The 20,761-nt window shown below is 50.7% G+C and overlaps 1 protein-coding gene and 1 long non-coding RNA gene across 9 annotated transcripts in view; both read left to right on the top strand.

The window, feature by feature from the left end:
• CADM1 (cell adhesion molecule 1) overlaps positions 1–20,761 on the top strand; it is a 136,229-nt gene that overhangs the window by 22,731 nt on the left and 92,737 nt on the right. The gene's annotated exons all lie outside the window — the stretch shown is intronic.
• On the top strand, positions 13,090–13,612 carry LOC128799314 (uncharacterized). The gene is made up of 2 exons (XR_008434695.1): positions 13,090–13,366; positions 13,532–13,612. It is a non-coding gene; the product is annotated as an uncharacterized LOC128799314 (long non-coding RNA).

Raw genomic sequence — 20,761 nt, 5'->3', positions numbered from 1 at the left:
CACGGAGGAAGAAAACGAGAGGAAAAATATCTCCCGACAGCTTTTAAGGTGTCTTTGACAGCAGTAAACTAAAGAAAATAAGCACAAGTTCTTCCCTTCCCCTTTGCTTTTGTAGGTCACTTCAGGGGAAATCTGAGCAAATCAGAGAACTTCAAAAACAACCTCCAGCCCAATCGCTTCCACCAGCACCCAAACCCCCCCGCCACACAGCCCACAGCCTCACATTCTCCTTGGCAGCCTCGTGTGAAAACCATCCTGGAATAACTCGCCACAAAGAGGACATGAAGTTCCTTTGGTTTGGCAAAGTAAACAGGTCTATTTTTGTTTGCGGGAGGTTTTGCAGTGCAGCGCCCTGGCAAAGCTGGCCTGCATCTTTTCCTTGCCTGGATTTACCCTTGGGCCCAGCAGGTTTGAAGGATGAGGTGGCTTGGGAAGAGAGGGTGCAGGGGCTGCGTTGGTGGCTGCTGTCACCTCGTGACCCTGAGGTGCCACATGGCACACGTGCCACAAACACATGGTTTGTGTCTCTGTAGAGATGGCATCATTCCTGCTCTGTCCCCCACGTGCTCCATGTCACCCCTTGTGCTCCCCTGGTTTCTGCCGTGCTGCTCTGGCTGAGGCAGAGCAGAAATGATGCCATAACTCAGCTGGGCCTGCCCTTGGAGTGATTTATGGTTTGGGTGCCTGGTGCTGGCTGCAGAGCCGGATCGATGCGAGCTCCCGCTGAGCTGGGCTGGGAGGTGCTGCTCACCTGGGCAGAGCCTGGGGGGGCTCCTGGCACTGCTCCCGTGTGTGTCAGGGCTGTGGGGAGGGATGAGCCATTATTGCTGAAATATCATCTCCCTGGGCTCTCAGGGATGAGGAAAAGGCTCTTTGCTGCAGTAAGGGCGTCGGGATAACGCCCCGGCGCTCTCACAGCGGGATGTGGCTCCATAGATTTTCTCCTCGCTGTTTTTAAAAACAACCCAGCAGATACAGCTGATAAATGGTGCTTTGAAGCTGCTTTCAGGTGTCCAGTGATTTTGGCTGGAATAGTTTATGTGCTTGAATCATGAGTTGAGTTCAGTGTGCTCAGGCCAGCAACAGCGGGGCTGCTCTGGGCACTGTCCCGGGGGATGGTGTTGGTCAGAGGATGGAGGGGTCTGTGTGCAGGGAGTTTGTGGAGCAGGAGTTGGTCAGAGGATGGAGGGGTCTCTGTGCAGGGAGTTTGTGGAGCAGGAGTTGGTCAGAGGATGGAGGGGTCTCTGTGCAGGGAATTTGTGGAGCAGGAGTTGGTCAGAGGATGGAGGGGTCTCTGTGCAGGGAGTTTGTGGAGCAGGAGTTGGTCAGAGGATGGAGGGGTCTCTGCAGGGAATTTGTGGAGAAGGAGTTGGTCAGAGGATGGAGGGGTCTCTGTGCAGGGAATTTGTGGAGCAGGAGTTGGTCAGAGGACAGAGGGGTCTCTGTGCAGGGAGTTTGTGGAGCAGGAGTTGGTCAGAGGATGGAGGGGTCTCTGTGCAGGGAGTTTGTGGAGCAGGAGTTGGTCAGAGGATGGAGGGGTCTCTGTGCAGGGAATTTGTGGAGAAGGAATTGGTCAGAGGATGGAGGGGTCTCTGTGCAGGGAATTTGTGGAGAAGGAATTGGTCAGAGGATGGAGGGGTCTCTGTGCAGGGAATTTGTGGAGCAGGAGTTGGTCAGAGGATGGAGGGGTCTCTGTGCAGGGAGTTTGTGGAGCAGGAGTTGGTCAGAGGATGGAGGGGTCTCTGTGCAGGGAGTTTGTGGAGCAGGAGTTGGTCAGAGGATGGAGGGGTCTCTGTGCAGGGAGTTTGTGGAGCAGGAGTTGGTCAGAGGATGGAGGGGTCTCTGTGCAGGGAGTTTGTGGAGCAGGAGTTGGTCAGAGGATGGAGGGGTCTCTGTGCAGGGAATTTGTGGAGCAGGAGTTGGTCAGCGGATGGAGGGGTCTCTGTGCAGGGAGTTTGTGGAGCAGGTTTTGCTTTGCCATGGCTTTCAGGGAGCTGCAGCGTGCTGGAGGCAGCCCCAGGGCTCTGTCCCCCCGCCGTGCATGGAGCCCTGTGCATGCCTTGGCAGGAAGGGTTTGCCTTCTCCTTTGGAACAGCACAAATCCAAGGCTTTCTCTCAAAGCCACCCTAAGTAGGGCTGAAGAACCACTCAGCCCTACTTAAAGTGTGGTGTGGGTGCCATATCTCAGCGTTTTCCTCTCGTTTGCTCAGCTTCCCACATCTTTTGCCCTTACAAAGCAAGATGGAGTTTATTGTCTAATCACCGAAGCTGCCGAGTCAGGACTTGTGTCCAGGGTGATCGTTGTCAGTGCCAAGAAACAGAATTGAGCAAAATTAAACCCGGACCTGATTAGTGACCTACTTACAGCATGGAGAAGGTGCTGGGATTCTGGCTGAAGCGAATTCAAATTCCCTATTTCATTGTATTTCCTTGATTAATAATAAGTGAGTGAAATATCAGTCAAGATTTTTTTAAAGCAAGGAAGCAGCTTTAAAACATTACATTTATTTTACCTTGGGAGAACTTAATTAGCTGTCAACAGCACAACACATGAGTGGTGACTTTTGAATGAAATTATGAAATCTCTGCTCCTGAGGCATTTTTCTCCCTCCTTCCAAGGCAGAGGGAAACACAACAGATATGTTTAGGTAAAAGCTAAGTAATTTTTAGGAGAATGCTTTTGCCTTCACTGTTTTTGTGTATTAATTACAGAAGTGTATAACCCTTCAGTTCTGATTTGAATGTGAGCAACCAGCACAACCAGGTTATTAAATCAGGTTGCGAATCCAAGATCGGGGTCATGTGGTTCTCTGTTTGATGGGCTAATTTCTTAAGTGATTGAACTTCTATCATTCTGCTGGATACCATGGTAATTTACTTATTTCACAAATGTGATAAATAAGCCACAGCCAGCAAATCACTCAAATGGCCCTAATTTAGAGCTCCTGGCTTTTGCTGACACATGATGGGAGCGTGGCGGGGCTATCAGGGAAATGGATGTGCTGAGGAGCCAAGGAGAGCAAGATGGTTTGGAGTTAAAGTATCAGAAGCCATCAAAACCCAACCAACTGTCCCAGCAGGGGCAGCTGCCTCTCCTGGGGAGGTTTGGTCTGTGCCTGCCTGCATCACCAAACCTCCAAGTGCAGCTTCATTTGCTGCAAAGCTTTTCTCAGGAGCTTTGAGTAGGGAAGGAAGATGGATGGGTGTAGATTACAGGCAATGGAGTTTCCCAATAACTCTCTTTCTTAAAGCTTCAGCTTCAGAAGTCATTTGAATGTACCTAAAGCTGGAATTTCAGGAGGGGCTGAGAACAGGAGGAGGAGGAACCTCAATATTAGGATCCTAGGGAAAAATCTGCAAAAAAGTTTGAGGAAATCCTGAGCGGCCAACTGTTTGTATGAGAGTGACACTGAAAGTGACACTGAGAGTTGTCTGAATTGCCTTGTTTGCAATGATGTTGCAAAGTGAAGTATCCACATACTTAGAAAATATAAATAAAATTGATGCGTGGAGCGTTCCCGGGGCGAATTTGCATTTCAAAGGGCTTCAGTGGGACAAAGATCTGCTGTTGGCTGGCAGTGGCTGGGCACAGGCACAGGCATCACCCGGGCTTTGGGGTGTTTTCCTGTTAAATGTGGGTTAACCTGTAAATGGCAGGGACTGGTAAACCTCAGCAAAGTGCCACCCTTCCCTCTGTGGCTGAGGCCCCTCTGGTGCACCCGTGGGGATGGGCGTTCACTGAGCCTGCTTGGAACCAGAGAGGCAAAAAAAGGATGGTTCTGGCAAAGCATTTAATATACAATATCAGGTTGTTTTTTCAGTCCAGATCTCACCTTCAGCGTCCCTGTCACAAGTCCCCACAGACCTTCTGATTGAGATTCCCTGCTCTTCGAGGAGACAGGGAGAGGAAGGGCGAAGAGCTGCCCACGTTTTTGTGGCAACTTGTGACAAACAATTTCAAATCTGGCAGCTGCAACAAAATTGTTGGCTGTACCCTGCCACCACTCTGGGGCTCAGGAATGTGTTTTTGTAGCAGATGGAGCTATTAGTTAGCTGTGCTATCTTGAAGAACTGCTTTCCCAGGTAATCAGCTCTGCTCATTTAGGATGTCGTTTCCCCACCTCGATATGTCAGCGGAGGAAGCAGGAGTGATTAATCACTGCGGCTTGGACACTGCACAGGAATAACTGCGTGGAGGGAATCGTTCTGCCGAGCACCAATTCCACGGGGAGTTTAAAGTGCTCTGATGCAAAGCAAACAAGATGGAAAAGATGACCGTGATGCTTCCTGATGGCTGCGTGGCACCCTGAGAGTTTCTGTGGCAACCTGGAGATTTGCAATTCATGGGGAGCCTGGAGAGAGACAAAACTTCCCCGGCTGGGCTGTGGCTGCTGCGGAAGGGCCAGCGCTGGCCACGCTGCTGGCAGGGCCCCCGGGCTGGAGCCGCGCGCACGGCACGGTCACCGGACGGACGGACGGACGGATGGACGCCTGCCACGCTTCCCACCAGCTCCTGCCCAAGGGAGCTGAAGGTCTCTGGAAGGTTCATTAAGAGTCAGCTGTTGATCCCTGCCGCAGACTCTGCCTAAAAGGCTGGGTTTGCTGGATCGAGCAACAAAAACGCTGTAAATCCAGCACGTTTCTATTCTTCCTGGTTTAAAGGCTGAAAATGAGATTTTGTTGTTTTCAATTACTGATATTCTTAAATTACCAGCAAAGAAGGTTAATCCCTTTTTTTTTATTATTATTTTTTTTCTGGCAGATCTCAGGCTTAATCCTGCTGGTGGCTGCCCCTGTTTTCATTTCACCCCTTCGAAAGCAATTTGGGATATTTTGCAAGACTTAGTGTTGCCATGTGCCATATAAACCTAAGATGCAAAATAGGGCAGTCTGGGATTTGGGATAGAAAGGGTATCAGCTTTAGCTCTGAAGTGTAACCAAGGAATTTAAACTTCTTGTTGGGCAGCCTCATCTTGTGAGGAGCATGCAGGATTTTCAGCCTCATCCCTCCTTGTAGCAGCCTTTTACCACTCACCTTTCCTGCTGGGCTGAGCGCTCCATGGCATTGTGCTCCTCAGGCCTTTCCTCATGGAGAGGGATTCTCCAGGGCTTGGATGTCCTTGGAAGGAGAAAGCTGAAGGGACTCGTGGTGTCCCAGAGCTTAATGCATCAGAAGATAGCTGTGGAGGGGTTTGTTGGCTGCTGGGGTGATTTAGGACAAGCTCAGGTGGGTGGAAGGCAGCAGAGCAAAGCTGTGCTGCAGGGAATTCCTGGCAGCTCGGCTTTGCAAAGCCAGCACCTCGGAATACAGACCCTGGAACCCCACCAGCAGCGCTGCTTTGTGACCATTAGCTTTAATCCCACTTCAGACTGGGCTGTACAGCCATTGGTGAACCTGGATCATAAAAATTATAGCAGCATTAAACCTTGCGCCGTGAGCTTTATGGTGGGCGAGTGGTCCTGCAGGAATTTATTGTGGGAGCTGAGTGGTGCCTTTTATGTGGCCAGAACAGCTGGTGCCAGCACGGTGAGCGTGGGTGTGTCCATCATTGCTGCTGCCTTTGGGAAGAACTCCTGCAGGAGCCTCCTGACTTCACCTGGAGCTCCTCGGAGTGATCTCCTGGCTGCGTGCTCTGGGCTGGCTCTGGCAGCGTGGCCTGTCCCGGGCCAGCTCGGCTCTCCCAGCTCACAGCCTGTCCCTCTCTCCACGCTGATGCTGACACACAGGTTTCCTTGGCTTTCCTGCACCTCATCCTGAGGGCTTCCATAAACCTCGTCCAAGGCCAGGCATCTTTCCCCAAGTCTTGACATAACCAGAACAAGGTGGACACGCAGAGCCAGCTGGCTGCGGCGCTGCCCAGGGATGCAGAGCCCCGGGCGGGCTGCTCTGGGCCACGTGCCAGCCTCCTGCAGGTGCCGTGGGGATGTTCACCTCGCAGCCTGTTTGGGAGCTCATCTTCTTCCCACCTAGCCCAGTCATGGCTGTTTCTGAGAGATCTTCCTGTTTATTTTCAAAGCACCCCGTGCCTGTAGCAGAATTTTGAAGTTAATTGCCTGGATGCAGACAGCACGGAAGGCGGAGTGTTACAAGGAGATAGCTGGAGATAGAGAGGCTGAGAAAATAACCTCAGGGCATCTGCCTGTGAGCAGGCATGTAAAAATACTAATTTTTGAACTTTTGACTTCAAATGGTTTGTGTAAAAATGTTTAAGTATTTTTTTTTCCTCTCAGATTTGATCTTTTTGAGTCACAAGACCTTTTTGTGGTTGGCAGGGCTCCTGTAACATATTTCTTTTTAAATGATCTCTGAAGTTGTTGAGTACACGGGTATGAAAGTGCCTGATGGAAAGCTGTACAATTTGTTCAGGCAGGAGCATAGAATGAGTTTCTTTTCAGTGGAAACTGAGTTGGCTTTTTGAAGCTCCTCTCACTGTTTGAGAACAGATTTTCTATGTGAGGGCTCAACTTCTGCTTTGTGGCTCTTCCCAGTGAGCCTGTGAACAGCCCTGTGTGGAAGTACCCTCGGGGGTGTGCGCTGACAGGTACAATTTGGGGCAGCCTGGTTTCTTGAAACTGGAAAGTTTCCTAGAATAAAAAAAAAAAAAGGAAAAATACAGGGGTGTGGGCCTGGTTGGAGGTGTTTCCATGTCAACTCCAGTGTTCTGCCTGTGCCCCATCTGCCAGCATCGTGACAGGCGAGCTCCTTGGCTCCTGGTTCCGTGCTTGTTTGGGCTGAGTAGGAGCATCCCAACACGCAGCACTGTCCCAGACTGCAGCTGAGTCACAGACGCTCGAGCTGCTTCACTGGCACTTCCTACACGCACGCTCGGAAATGGTCCCCAGAATCCCAATAACGGGAACTCCCGGTGCTGGGGGGAGAGCTCTGAAGACTTTTAGACAGGCGTGTAAATAAATGAAAGCCCAGATCACTCGCCATGGTGGCAGAGAGCTGCAGCCTCTGTGTCCCCTGGGGTGTCCCTGCGAACCTCCTGTGGGTTGTGGAGGTTGTGTTTCCTGGGTGCTGAAGGTGACTTTGGTGACTTTGTTCCTCTGAGCCTGACTCTGGTGTTGTCTTGAGGCAGGGGCTGGAACATCAGTGTGCCTGCCTGTGTCCTTCAGCAGCATTAACCACTTCAGTGTAAGGAACTTGGAGCTAAGAAACACAACTGAACGCTCCTGGCGTGTTTCGTAAATCCGTGAAAGTTGTGTTTCAGTCCTGGTCTCATTCTCTGGGAAATGGTAACATGCACCAAAGGATTTTTTGCTAGTCTTGACTCTGGTTTTGACCTAATACAGCAAAAGGATAAGGACAAGAGAGCAGAAAAATGAAATGGAAAACAGAAAAGGTGTCTTGTTTGCACACAGTACTTGGCAGGCTCCCCTTGCTGACGGGGATCTCATCCCCCTGTCCCTGCAGCTTTCCCAGCTCTCCCAGTTACAGCTGAGCACATGGCAGAACATTTTGCTGAGTCTAGGACTTAATGAGGGGCCATGTTGGGAATAGAGTTGTGCTCCCAGACTGGAGTTCATGGTGGAGTGTACCTTTAATATGAAGTGACACTTGTCAAAACAAATGAGCGAGATTTTTATTGCATGTTCACTCGCTTGTAAAATTCGCTAGTCTGCAGTGGCTCTTAATCACCGCCGTGAATTAGCCAGGTCCTCCTGCAGTTCAATTACTGGTGTGTCATGTTTAAATTCTCCCTTGATGAACTGATGGTGAGATTATACGCACGGTTTCATAATAGGTAACGGGCAAAACACGAGCACAGGAGGGGAGCACAGATGGTGCAAAGTGCTTAATCCGCAGCAGGGCGAGGTGTGGTGGCTGCTGGAGCGGGACACGGGAGGAGCCCTGGGTCACCACAGCCAGTCGTGCCTCGGATGAAGGCAGGGATCTGGCCTAGACCAGCACGTGGGAACTGGTGTTGACGTGACAAAAGGGGCAGGCAACGCTGGCCTTGCCATGGCCAGCACTCCTTCGGGTTGCCTCCGTGTTCCAGTAGCATCATCACTGGCGCTGGGCTCTTCTTGCTGTTGGCACCGTACTGTGCCATGTTGGTTTTTGACAGTGCCCACGGCCAGTTTCGTATCAAATCACGGGGGCAGAGGGCTGGCCGAAGATGCAGACTTTGGGAGCCTGGTTCCTCCCTCTGCTGCTGCTCACGGCTGTCGCGTCCCCGAACGCGCTCCCGCGCCGTTCCACGGAGCCGCTCGTGCTGATTGTTCCAGGCGGTGCTCAGGCGCTGGCTGAGCCGCGCTGTTTGAACAGAGTGGCAGGTGGAGCAGTAGATAACGTGAAACTGCAGCTCGCTGCGAGGTGCACTCCCACAGACTGTCTGGGACGCGGCGCTGCCTTCCCTTCGCGCCGCGGAGCTCGCGGGCTCGCCCGCCTGGAGACAGCCGTGGTGCCTCCCTTGTCCTGACCTCTTGCTCAAAATGAAATTCTTAATTACCGGGGAGCCGATGACTGAGTCATGCTGCGCGTTGTCAAGGAGACAAATAAAGCCCGTTGAACTCGCAGAGATTGTACTGGAGAGACTGGCACGATTCCTCCTTGTTCTAGAAGCACTCTGAGGCAGTGCAGGCTTCCAGATGTTATGTGCAGCTGCTACCTTTGCACTATAGAGTTCAAAATTACGTACAAAAAAACCAAGCTCGTTCCCTCGTCTCTTATCTGTGCTCTGGAAATTCTCTGCTCACCTTGATAATGTGGCTTTCTAAGGAGCCACCTTGATAATGACCAGAGGAGATGAGATGAGATGCAAGCAGTTGTAATTGGAGAGGAAATAACATTTAAGAAGTGGGAAATTGAAGATGATTTCCTGATGCTGAGCAGGTCTAACTGATCTCCGTAAAGTTTCCATAGAAAATTGAAATTAGGGTGTTAAGTCCAGGGCTTTAAACTTCACACTGTTAGAGCAAGGTGAATCTGGGGATGGAGTGGGTGTTGCCACATCTCTGAGCCAAGGATGATCAGCACCCTGAAAGCTTGGCCCCTCTGCTGCAGTTTGATTACCCAGGAGATGCCTTCCTGTGCCTGTATCCTGCTCAGGGCTTGGAAGGATCCAGATGCACGCGCCCGTCAGCCTGGCTGCTGAAATTAGAGGTAACAAATTACTGATAATTAGGGCTGTTTTTTGTTTTACCATTGCAAAAAGTGAATTTATAAAAGCCAATTTATTTTTATCTCTGGCCTCGGGAACTCCAAAGCAGTTGTACTTATTCTTAATTGCTTGTTTTATGGGTGAAAATGAAGCTGGGATGTAAACGACAGCACGGGGGGGCTGGGACAGAGCTGCTGCCATGCTCAAACCACAGGAGGAAAACTGGCACTGAGGATTGCCCAATACTCCACAAATTCCAATTTTTATTAAGTTTAACAATGCAACCATTTCCAACCCTCCTAGAACTGAATATAGTAATGAAATTTTATTTGAAGTCAGGAACATTATCGAGATATGAGTTGATGTGTGTAAGATACTGCACATCACCGGAGTGCTACAGATTGTGTTAAATGGGCCCGAAATAATCTTCAGGAAAGAAAATCGTTTTCTATTCTCCTTGACACAAAGTGTTTGTCACAGATACGCGTTCTTATCCACGTCTTGTTAGTGAAATCATTATACTTTTCATTACAACTTTTATGCAAATATGCTGGTTTTCCTTGATTAGGTTTACATGAATAAGCTGTAATTGTAGGCTGAGGTGATATTAATGCGCAGCAATTAAATACGTAATTAGTGTGTGTAATTGTGGTGTGAGGGATGGGCGGCGGCAGCCCGGGCACCGTGCTGGCTCAGGGTTTGGGGTCTGGGCTGGGGTCCTGCCCACGGGGCTGCTGTGACGTGTCCAGTATCCAAAATACCTGAAGGAAGGGAGCGTGAGACCCTGGGAACGCACTTGCAGCATCCTGCTGCTGCCCAGTATAAGAGTTGGATCGTTCTCACTTGTCTCACTTGCACTCCTCCTTTTGCCCACCTAAACACGTGGAGCCTTTGCAGTATGATATTTGAGGGAACTTTTTTCCCAGGCAGCTGCTTGTATCTGCTGTAATTCCTGTTAATCTCTGTGTGCACAGGGCTCACATTGGAGCAGCGGGTGGTTTCCCTCTCTGTGACACTTTGCTGTGTTTGCAGTTGGTGCTGCAGAGGAAATAGAAAAAAAAAAAAAAGCCAAAAAAACCTCAAAGGGAGAAATACTGACCTATGGGTACCTGCCAAAACTGTCCTTTTGGCAAGCAGTCAAATGTGCCTCTAATGGAGAGAGCCCAGTGCTGCCCTGGGAGCATCTCGCAGGCTCTGTGGCTGTTTTGGAGTCCCCGTGCTGGGAGGGGGTTTCAGTGTCAGCAGCCACAGGGCTGTGCTCCTGGAGGTGACCATGAGCAGTGAAAAGACGTGCTGGCAAAGGAAAGGCAGCTGTTCAAATGTCTTTGTTTTTTTTGGGGTTTTTTGTTTTTTTTTTTTTTTTTCAATCAAGAGTTCCCACAACTCTAATTCCTTTATTTTTGGTTTTGAGTGGATTTTTCTGTTGTTTTTTTCTGATAAGGCAGCGAGGCTCCTCTGGTGGCCCCTTTTTTGGGGGGTGCAGCCCCCCTTCCCTGTGCTGTGCTGGGACCCAGCACACCAGAGCACAACTCACTATCTGCAGCCTGAAGAATGAGTTATTGTGCCGCCAAGAATTGTTTGAAGAATTAAAATTGACCCATTTCCTTCAGGCACGGGCAAGTTAATACTCCGGAGTGTTAACATCGTAGGAGTGATTTGAGAAGTATTATTTGTCAAATCCCTGTGCTCATATGTATGTAGGTATAAATAAAAAGGCCTCAAAGGTTGTTTCAGCATTTATTAACCTCTCCTCCTCTTCAGGGGCTCTGCTTGGCCAAGCCTTTATCTGGTTGTGTGTTTTTTCCTGAATTTGTGGAACTGGAAGAGCAGCTGCCAACACCTCCCTGGACTGAAACTTGTCTCTGTCTAGGGTTTTATATCCAAGTTGCTGCATTTGTGCTAATTTTGTTTTCCTGGCTTTTTTTAGGTAAGTGAACACGTTCAGAGGTGGGATTTGAAGGCTGGTGTTTGGCACGGGACAGGTTCGGGCTTGGACAGCGGCTCAGGCAGTTGTCAGCCAGCAGATGCTTCATTAGTAAGTCTAGAAATGATGGGTTATAAAAAAATGCTTCAACCGCTTTTGGAGATTTTCTGGGATTCTCGTGTTTGGATGAGGAAAGGAGGACTCAGAACTTTTCCTCTCACAGCGCAGTAGGGAAAACCCAAACAGCCTTTCCTGTCTTGTGATTTCTGTTTCTGATTCTCTGTAGTATATTTAGGAGTGTAACTCTTCAAGGAGTAATTTTTAAATGCAGCTGGATTCCTGGGCTTGGGAGTGTTCTCCAGCCTCGTGTTGAAAGGGAGCGTGAGGAGGTAGGAGGCAGCAGGGGTGGTTTGTTGTTTTTTTAAATAATGCTTAATCTAGAATTAAATTCAGAGGAGTGCCTGGAGAAAATGAGATCTCTCTGATCAGATGCTCAGAATACTTTTTGTCTTCTCTAATAAGCGAGAAAAGCTAGTAGAGGGAATTACATGCTGGAAGAGGAATTTTAATAGCAACAGATATGCAAAAAGGGAGGTATCTCAGGTGAATAGGAAGTGCAGGCTGGTGAGCAGGAGATCCTTTCCCTGCTCCAAGAGCACAAGTTTTTGTGGCACAGACACAAACCTGGACCTCCCCAGCAATGCCAGGGGAGAGGAGCCAGCTCCCTTTGGTTTTCAGTCCCTGCCTGGGGCGGGGAGACTCCCAGCAGGAATGGGCAGGAGGAAGCAGCATCCCCAAGGCTCCCTGGCTGTGCAGGGCCTGTGGCAGTGACTTTGTCTGTCCCCTTTCAAGTACCCTGCTCCTTTGGCTAAGGGAAGGCATCTGACCTTGGAGAGTGTCCCGTGGGACACCCTTCCCTGGCTGTGGCTCCTTGTTTGAGTGTGCTGCATTTACCAGACGTGCCACCACCCCCAGCCAGCTGAGTGCAGGGGGGAAGATCCTCCTTTTCCTGGGGCGTGGGCACGCTGCAGGAAAACAGAAGCATCTCATAGTGGGCACAGATGCTCCCAGTGTCCTTTTGCCTGTGAATCTGGTTAAATAACACAGGATTTTGCTGCAGGTGCCATTCAAGGTCGGTTATTCGGCAGTGCTGTAACTAATTCCAATTAAAGCAGAAAGCTTTTCCCATTTTTAAAAAAAGAAAGACTTAAAAGCTTCAATTTGCTGCAGTGAGCTGCAGCTCGTGGTCTGGACGTGCAGGAGATGTTCCCTGCTCCAGTGATGCCCTCCTGAGCTCGGGAACCCAGGCTGCATCTCCCAGCCTCGGCATTCCAGAGGAATGGGGATGGTGCCTTCGGCAGGTGTTGAGCAGAATCCAGACCCGTGGAGAGGTCTGTGTAGGGGGAGAGGGGACACACAGGAACAGGAGCAGGATAAATTGCATTCCCAGGTAGGACCCACTTAGCCCAGGAGCCGTGAGTGCTGTGGGAATCCCGTTCTGGAGCAGCACCACCCGCGTGCTCGTGTTCAAACACGGAGATAAACGCATCCAGCTAAATTCGTGATTTTGGGGATTTTTCATGGAGTTGCTAATTACTGAACATAACTGCTTATTCATAATTTCTCTTCTCCTGCCTGATAGCCCTAATCCCGTATTTGTGCGGCTGTCATTCCCATGGCAACAGACTGGTGTCTGAGGCAGAAGATTATTAAATACCGAGCAGCACATTAAAATAATGGGCAGGTTCTGACTTAGAGACTTTCGCATGGGGGCAAACTTCAAAAAAGAGAACACTTGCACAAAAAGCAATTTACTTTGCCAGTAATGTTCTCTATTCCCCCAGCTCTCACTGGAGAGAGCTGCTGGAGGAGCAGCCCGCTGCCTCGCAGCCCATCTCCTGCTCCTCCCGCTTTGCGGAGAAATCCTCAGCTTATGTTTATGTCATCAGTCTGTTGCCATGGAAACTCTGTCACAAATGTATCGTGACCTCACAACGGGATGGCAAAGGAGGAGAATGTGGGCTGGAAGATGACATTAGGAATGATCAGCAGCAGGGAAAAAACAGCCCCAGGCCTTGGGAGATGCAACCAAATAAAACACAGAGAAGGAGCCGGGGCTGGGGTGCATTTGCCTGATCACCACTGCAGGCACCCGTCCCACCCCGATCCTGGTGTGCAGCAACTCTGCTCCAGAGCCATTTAAAGCTCTGACTTTGCTGTCTCCCCATCGTTCCCAGCACTGTCAGGTATCCATGGCAAAGGAGGAGCAGACCCCTCCCTTCAGCCTGTGGTTCAGACAGCAGCTCTGGGAGCTGGAGGGCAACTCGACCTCTTTGTAAGTGTCAGGTATTTGTCTTTTTGAGATTCCAGCCCTGTGTCAGATGGGGACAAGGGAACAGCAGAGCCCAGGGTTTGCTGCAGCACTGCTGCTCTGTGGAAGGTGTGTTTGCGGGGGTCTGGAGTGACAGGTGTCAAGGTGATGCTTTTTGATGCCTTTCAGAAATCAGACTTTCCCTAATGAAAGCTGCAGCTAAAATATGAAAGAGGATTAAGCAAGGATTAATAAAGGAAAGGTAGACAAGAGATTTGATTATCTGTCACAGAGATACTGGCTGGGTAGCGTGTCGTGGCAGAGAGGTGGAACAGAAGATTCTGCACACCTGGGGTATTGATCAGTGGGTGTTGCAGTTTATGGTGCTTTTTGCTCGTTTGTGCTGACCCCAGACTGATGCAATACACTTCCCAAAGCAGAGGATTTCCCCTGGAAGGGCTGCTGCTCCTTGCTGCCTCGCAGCAGGTGAGAGGCTGTTTCTGTAAGGTGGGAGCTGCCCCAGCACTCGTTGTTGCCAGGTCCAGCAGCACTGGGGCTCGGGGCAGGTGCTGGTGTGACACTGCCTCGAGCTCAGCCCCCTCCTGAACATCAGACCAAGATGATAAAAACAGAGAGGCTGGGACAGAGAGCTGGTGCTGCTCCGATGTGATCTCCCTGTGCAGGTGCTCCAGGCAGTGGAGCCGCATCCAGAAGTGCCATTCTCTGCATATTTCATGTATTTTTAATACAATCCTGTAGAGCACTAATAAGATCTTTGTGCATCTTGAGCTTCACTGAGAGCCAGTGGTCATGGCAGTGCACTGAGGGGTGTGTGGGGTGTGTGTGTCCTGCACAGCTCTGGCACACGCTGGGGAAAGGCTGCCTTGGCTCGTGGCCTCCCTCCTCACCAGGGCTCACAAGGCAGGTGGGAAACTGGGGACAAGAGCCTGATTTGGAGGCAGCCCAACAAGGGCAGGGTGGACTTGCCTGCCTTGGAAAACCCTCTGGAGGGGATTTCTCGTGGTGTGCTGGGACAGAGTCAGAGGAGCAGCATCTCCATGCTGTTTATCCCTTGGGTTTCCTGCAGGGAATAAAACGAGGGCTGGACTGATTTGTAGAGCGTGTGCTTCAGCAGTTCCTTTCTCTCTTAAGCAATTTCCCTGTCCTCTGGCTTCTTAAGAGCTTAAGGATCATTTTGCTCTTGCAGTTGGTAATACGAGGGGAGATGAGTAAGTACAGATCTCTGCGACCCATAAACCCTAAAGTCCTGCCTGCAACTTAAACCTCCACGGCTTTATTTGCTTTGTCGTGGCTTCTCACATGTGTTGGGGTTTAACAAACACGAGTTTTCCCTCTGGAGATAGACTTAACAAGAGGCTGTAAGGAGCAGCATTGTTCTGGGAGCATCTTTTCTCTGCCTTGAGAAGTGTGTGACTTCAAAAAGGAGCAGCAGCAGCTCTGCCCAGGCTCTTTGCTCCTCCTGGGTTCATTCGCAGCCTGCACTGCCTGAGTTCGTTTGTGGCTGCAGCCTGCAGCGCCTTAGGGACAGCTCTGCACAAGGAGAGTGCTCTCACACTTCCTGCACTCTGCTGGGATCCTGGCTCCTGCTGCTGGGAAGGCGTTTTGGCCGCCGGGGCGCGCGGCGCTGGCCGAGGCCGCGGCAGGTGCGGCGCGGGCAGGGAAGGAGCGAGCTGGCAGCACGGCATCCTGTGAAAGTAGGGCAGCATCCCGGTGCTGTTGTGTAACAGCAGCTTCCCTCCCCTCCCAGCCAGCCCTCTGCCTCCTGGGGAATTTATGACCGAGTTCACTGCGGTTCTATATTTGGCTGAAATATTGAAAAATGCATTTGCTGTCAATGGGTTCCTTTAATATAAAAGGAAGAAGATTTATGGGAAGAGGAGCACTGGCATCATAAGTGCCCTTTGTCTTTAGTTCTCTGCTCAGTTCCATCTTACCCTGGACCTGTTTGAGCCAGCTGTGTTGTTGGGGAAGGTGAGGATGTGAAGCCATAAGGTAGCTCGGATTTCCACCTCTGGGAGATCCTGAGGACACAGGGCAGCACTTACAGAAAACTTTGAGGGTTGCTCCTTTTAGTGCTCTGCCCATTTTTAGTCTTGAGCTTTTTCAGTTGAAGATGGAGGGGTAAAACCAGGGAAGTGTGACCTGGGAAGCAACGATTCTTAGCTTTAACTTGACTCTTTTCCTGCTTGTGCCCCAATATGTGACAGTGCTTTAAAAAGACACAGTAACTACCTCTGAAGGATGCAATCCAAAGTTAGTCAAGTTGACAGCTACCACCTCTGAAGAGAAAGTGTCGTTAGCAGCCGGGTCAGGCCTGCAGTGTGTGGGGTGTGTGAGTGTTGTGACAAACAGTTGCTGAAGCCGAGGCACCGGAGCTGTGGAGTGGTGTGGAATGGAACAGGCTGGGCACAGCCACCAGAACTGTGCCACAGCCACCAGAACTGTGCCACAGCCACCAGAACTGTGCCACAGCCACGGGCTGAGCACCTCTTGGCAAACAATCCTCACATTATCCTCCTGCTTCCCCTTCCAGCTGAGTGGCTTTGCCAGCAGGCTCCAGGAAAAGCCAGGGAGCTCTGGAGCTGCGAGGAAGGGCAAAATGAATTTGACTTCTAGAACCAATGAGTTGTAGGTAAAGATCTTTCTGGACAAAAATGTTTAGGGAAGCACTGAGGTTTGCAGCAGAGTATTCAGTCTAAGGTCATTGTTGTGGGTTCCATGGGAGCATGTGGCAGGAGGCAGAGGGTGACACAGCTCTGTGAAGGGCATCGAGGAGCCTCGGTGTTCAGCTGGGGTCTGTGTTCAGCTGGGATTTCTGTTCAGCTGGGATCTGTGCTCAGCTGGAATCTTGGTGTTCAGCTGGGATCTGTGCTCAGCTGGGGTCTGTGTTCAGCTGGGATCTCTGTGTTCAGCTGGGATCTTGGTGTTCAGCTGGAATCTTGGTGTTCAGCTGGGATCTCTGTGTTCAGCTGGAATCTCAGTGTTCAGCTGGGATCTGTGCTCAGCTGGAATCTTGGTGCTCAGCTGGAATCTTGGTGTTCAGCTGGAATCTTGGTGCTCAGCTGGAATCTTGGTGTTCAGCTGGAATCTTGGTGCTCAGCTGGAATCTTGGTGTTCAGCTGGAATCTTGGTGCTCAGCTGGGATCTCAGTGTTCAGCTGGAATCTTGGTGCTCAGCTGGAATCTTGGTGCTCAGCTGGAATCTTGGTGCTCAGCTGGAATCTTGGTGTTCAGCTGGAATCTCAGTGTTCAGCTGGAATCTTGGTGTTCAGCTGGGATCTCAGTGCTCAGCTGGAATCTTGGTGTTCAGCTGGAATCTCAGTGTTCAGCTGGAATCTCAGTGTTCAGCTGGAATCTCAGTGTTCAGCTGGAATCTTGGTGCTCAGCTGGGATCTGTGCTCAGCTGTGGGAGGATGCATTGTAAGTGAACAGGGATAGCAGTGAAGGCAATCTCCCCTGCTGAATTGTAGCTGTACTGATGGCCAAAGAGTGGGAACAGCCTGGCCCTTAATGAGGTCACAGTCCAGGGCCAATGAGCAGGGGTGCTCTGGAAGAGTGGGTTAGCTGTCAGGAGGCAGTTGGATCTGCTGGTCCTGTTGTGAGGAGGAAAGGGCCAAGTGGTGGTGCAAGGGGCAGGGAAGGTGAGATGCTGTGTGGGGGACAAACGGGGTTGGGCAGTTGTGTGAGAGATAGGAAGGAGTTAGCCAGTCCTGCAAAAGACTAAGGAAAGGTACAGAGAAGGAGTCTGTGCTGGGTGGAGCTGCCCACAGGAAGGGTACAGAGAAAAGGTCAGTGGTTACCAACATGCTTGGAGCCTTCTCTGGTGTCAGTGGCACCTCCTCCGTCTCTCAGCTGGGCTCTGGGTGCTCAGCTGGAGCCACAGCTCCCAGCACAGCACTGATCTCTGCCATCCCACGCTGATGGGGAGCAGCAGAGGATCCGGGCAGCGCAGGGCTGTGGCACAGGCAGTGTGCTCCTGGAAAGGAGCTAGGGAATCCAGTGGGAAATGGCCTTGGTTTTGTTCTTTTTGATGAATTCTCTGAATTGTGTGTCTAATTGTGCTCAATTACTCCCGCCTGGTGCAGGTGGGTTCACGGTTTCCAGGCAGGGATGTACATTGATTTCTTTTGCAGGCCTGGAGACAAAAGTCATTCATAAAGGACGAGGAACTTTGCTGTCAGTGTGGGGGGGTTGCATTTCTGCTTCTGTATTGTTGGCAGCATTTACATTGATTCAATTTGAAAACTGAATGAGTAATTAACGTGTACATTTCAGCTAAATTATTAAATGAAGTGGTCGACTCTCCTCCCTGCATTAAACCAGGAGGAAAACTGTAATTAACTATTTCATTGACTGAGGAGGAGTGGCAAAATTGATGTGAGACATTGACCTCATAGATTTTTCTTGCCTGTGCTGTGAAAGTGAGGGTGAGCTTTTAGGAATGAGAGTGGCGGGTCAGCTTTGTTCCCAGAAATACAAATGGTTTCAGTTCATTATTGCACCTTTCTTGCTTTATCTAGCTGCTTCTGCCTTACTCTGCCAGGATTTAGGAATCCCATCACTCTGGGCCTTCATGTAATCCCTGTTCTCCTGGTGGTCCTTGCTGGCTTGTGTGGAAGGGAAGGGGCAGAGCACAGCCTGTGGTTGGGATGTCTCTTACAGAACACCTGTTCCACTCATTAAACATGACCAGCTTTCCAGGAACAATCCAGCAAGTCTCAGGCACCAGCAAAGGTCACCTGGTGTCAGTCCCTGGGATGCTGGCAGGTGTCCTGGCTGTGTTGGGCACCATCCAACAGCCATTTGCTGCCAGGTGTGCTAGGGATGACAAGGGAGATGCTTCCTTGGCACAGCTGCCTGCTCCTGGTGGAGCACTGGAACTGGCGCTGCGGGAACTCGCAGGTGGGAAGCAGCTCGTGAGGAAGGGCTGGGAAGGGTCCCTGGGGCAGCTGAGCAGGGCCCAGCTCTGGCTCGGGGATGGAGAAGCCCTGCCCTGAGAGATGGAGGGTGAGAGGTTTGTGGCAGAAACCAGACTTGCACCGTCAGTGTGTTCCAGCCTGCTGAACAGATGGCCGGGGGTGCTGGGAGCAGGGCAGCGGTGACCCCGGCTGACCCCTCCTGCTCCCCAGGCTGTAATATCTGCATTCTGGGCACAGGGTGGGGCTGGGATTAAGCAGAGATTATGTAGAAAATCCATGGGAGGTGGAGTGCTGCCAGCTGTTTGCTCCAGGGGACCGTGCCGTCGTGGTTGGAAGAGCGGGCGGTTTTCTGTGCAGCAGAGAATAATGTGCTCTTCTAAAATCTGGGAACACACGGCTCCGTAGAGCACTGCACAATGGGAACTGCAGGATTGCATTCCCCTCATTGTGAGTGCTGCCATAATGCAGTACTCCAAACCCCTTGGAGGCAGGAAAACACAGGCATTTTATCCAGAATACCCAAGTTATTCTTCTAATACAGAATTTTATTGGGTACATAGGAGTGTGTTTCTCACACTGTGTGGTGTCAGTAATGGACTCTGTTGGTTCCAATGTAATACCTTTAAATATCCCAACTGTGCATCTAAATATGTAAAACACAGAGTGCCACAATGATTCAGGCTGGACAGGACTTGAAAGCTCATCTCATTCCACACCCCCTGCCATGGGCAGGGACATCTTCCCCAGTCCCACTCTGCTCCAAGCCCTGTCCAGGCTGCCCTTGGACACTTCCAGGGATGGGGCAGCCCGTGCCAGGGCCTCACTGCCCTCACAGTTATAACAGGGCATCGGTAGGAATAGCAGAGTTATTACCTCTGCTGATTTCATGCTTGAAGTTTCATTAGGAATTGCTTGGGACTTCATGGGGCACGTGATATTTTGATATGAGGGGTGTGGGAGGGACATTTGTGTTTGCCCAATTTGAGGAGTAAACAAGGGGATGCTTTTTGCCTGTGGTTTGGTTTCGTCCCCTTTTCAGCCAGCCCAGCACACCTCAGTGCTGGGGAGCTGCTGGAGGTCCCTCAGTCTAATAATGGACACCTCTGCCAGTTCTGAGGGGGTTCCCAAGGGAGCAGTGGGTTCAGTTCTGCAGCCTGGAGCTGGTGAAAGTCTCACATGGCACTGGGGGTCTGTTAAGTGTGTTCACATATCTCTGTCTTACATGTGGCAGCTCCTCGAACCTTATCAATTTTTAATGGTACTCTACTGTAATAAGAATATATGATCACTCACTGGGCAGGAGAGGCTGAAATCCCAGCAAATGCAGGTTTTCTGTGAGGTTCTGAGAGCAATATAGCAGGAGGCATTTAAGGCGTGCTGGTGGAAGAAGGTGAGCTATCCATCAACTGCACAATCTTGGATTTGAGTCTTCTATTTAGATTAAACACGTTAAGAAAGATGGATGGTAAACGTATTTCAGCAGCATTGTCCCCAAACCAGAGAGGAATATAAAGAGTCTGGAAGAAGGATTCAATTACACTGGCAAATAGCTTGAGCCAGAGCTGGGTAGAAGGGAGCTCGTGGGGCAGTGGGATGTGGATTTATGGAGTTCTGCGATAAAAACATCGCTTCCATTAAACCCTCCCGTGCACATCCCAGCTGTACTGCGTACCTGGGGACGTACCTGGGAGCTGCTTTGGGGGGGGCTTTGTGCAGCTGTTGATATGTGTGTGATAGTTTATGTACATCCCAAACTGAGGCTCCTTCCAGCTCGGGAGTTTGGGCTGCCTGTGTTATTGTAGGGAAACGCTCGGTGCTGGTGACTGAGAGGTGATGTTGGCATTCCCTGCCTTGGGTACACGGAACTGGGAGAGGCAGAAGCCTGACCCAGCCCTTTGGCATCCTCGGGGTTGGCTCCCAGGGTGTATTCCTGAGCTGCTTCAGTGCAGGCAGCACGGGAAGGGCGAGTCTGCTGGTTGTGCCCAGAAAGAAGTGAGTTGTATTCTTGACGTGTAAAGGACGTGCTTGAAAAGGCCAAGGCATCGAGGTGGCTGTGTTACAGGGCTTCCTTGTACAATTAATTGGTGCCCAAGACAAACAGGAGCAGTTAGAACTGTCTACTCTGCCTCAGTGTGAGGTTCAGAGGAGCAGGAGTGGGACTGCCACTGTAAACCCCTTTTCCTACAGTGTTCCTTGAGGTGTGCAATTACCTGGAGCTTGCGGGCAAGGTGTTTTCTTATCTTGAGCTGAAACTTTGTTCTTTTCCTCCCAGTCTGGTGCTTGGCAATTAAGGAACCGTGTGGTGCCTGTACTTTGGTCTTTACCTGCTTGTGCAGTCCCTGGTGTTGCTGTGGCTCAGAGAAGGGAAAGTGTTGGCCATTGCTGTGACCAGTGGCTCACGTGGCATTTTGCTGTCAGTGTTTCAGTGGTGGTCTGTGCTCACTGTGCTCCTTCTGTGAAAAACAGATCCCCAAAACCTG

This window comes from Vidua chalybeata, chromosome 23 (assembly GCF_026979565.1).
Source record: "Vidua chalybeata isolate OUT-0048 chromosome 23, bVidCha1 merged haplotype, whole genome shotgun sequence".
Classification (NCBI taxonomy): Eukaryota; Metazoa; Chordata; class Aves; order Passeriformes; family Viduidae; genus Vidua; species Vidua chalybeata.
The sequence above is the reverse complement of the archived record's forward strand: the minus strand, read 5'-3'. Positions and strand labels throughout refer to the sequence as shown.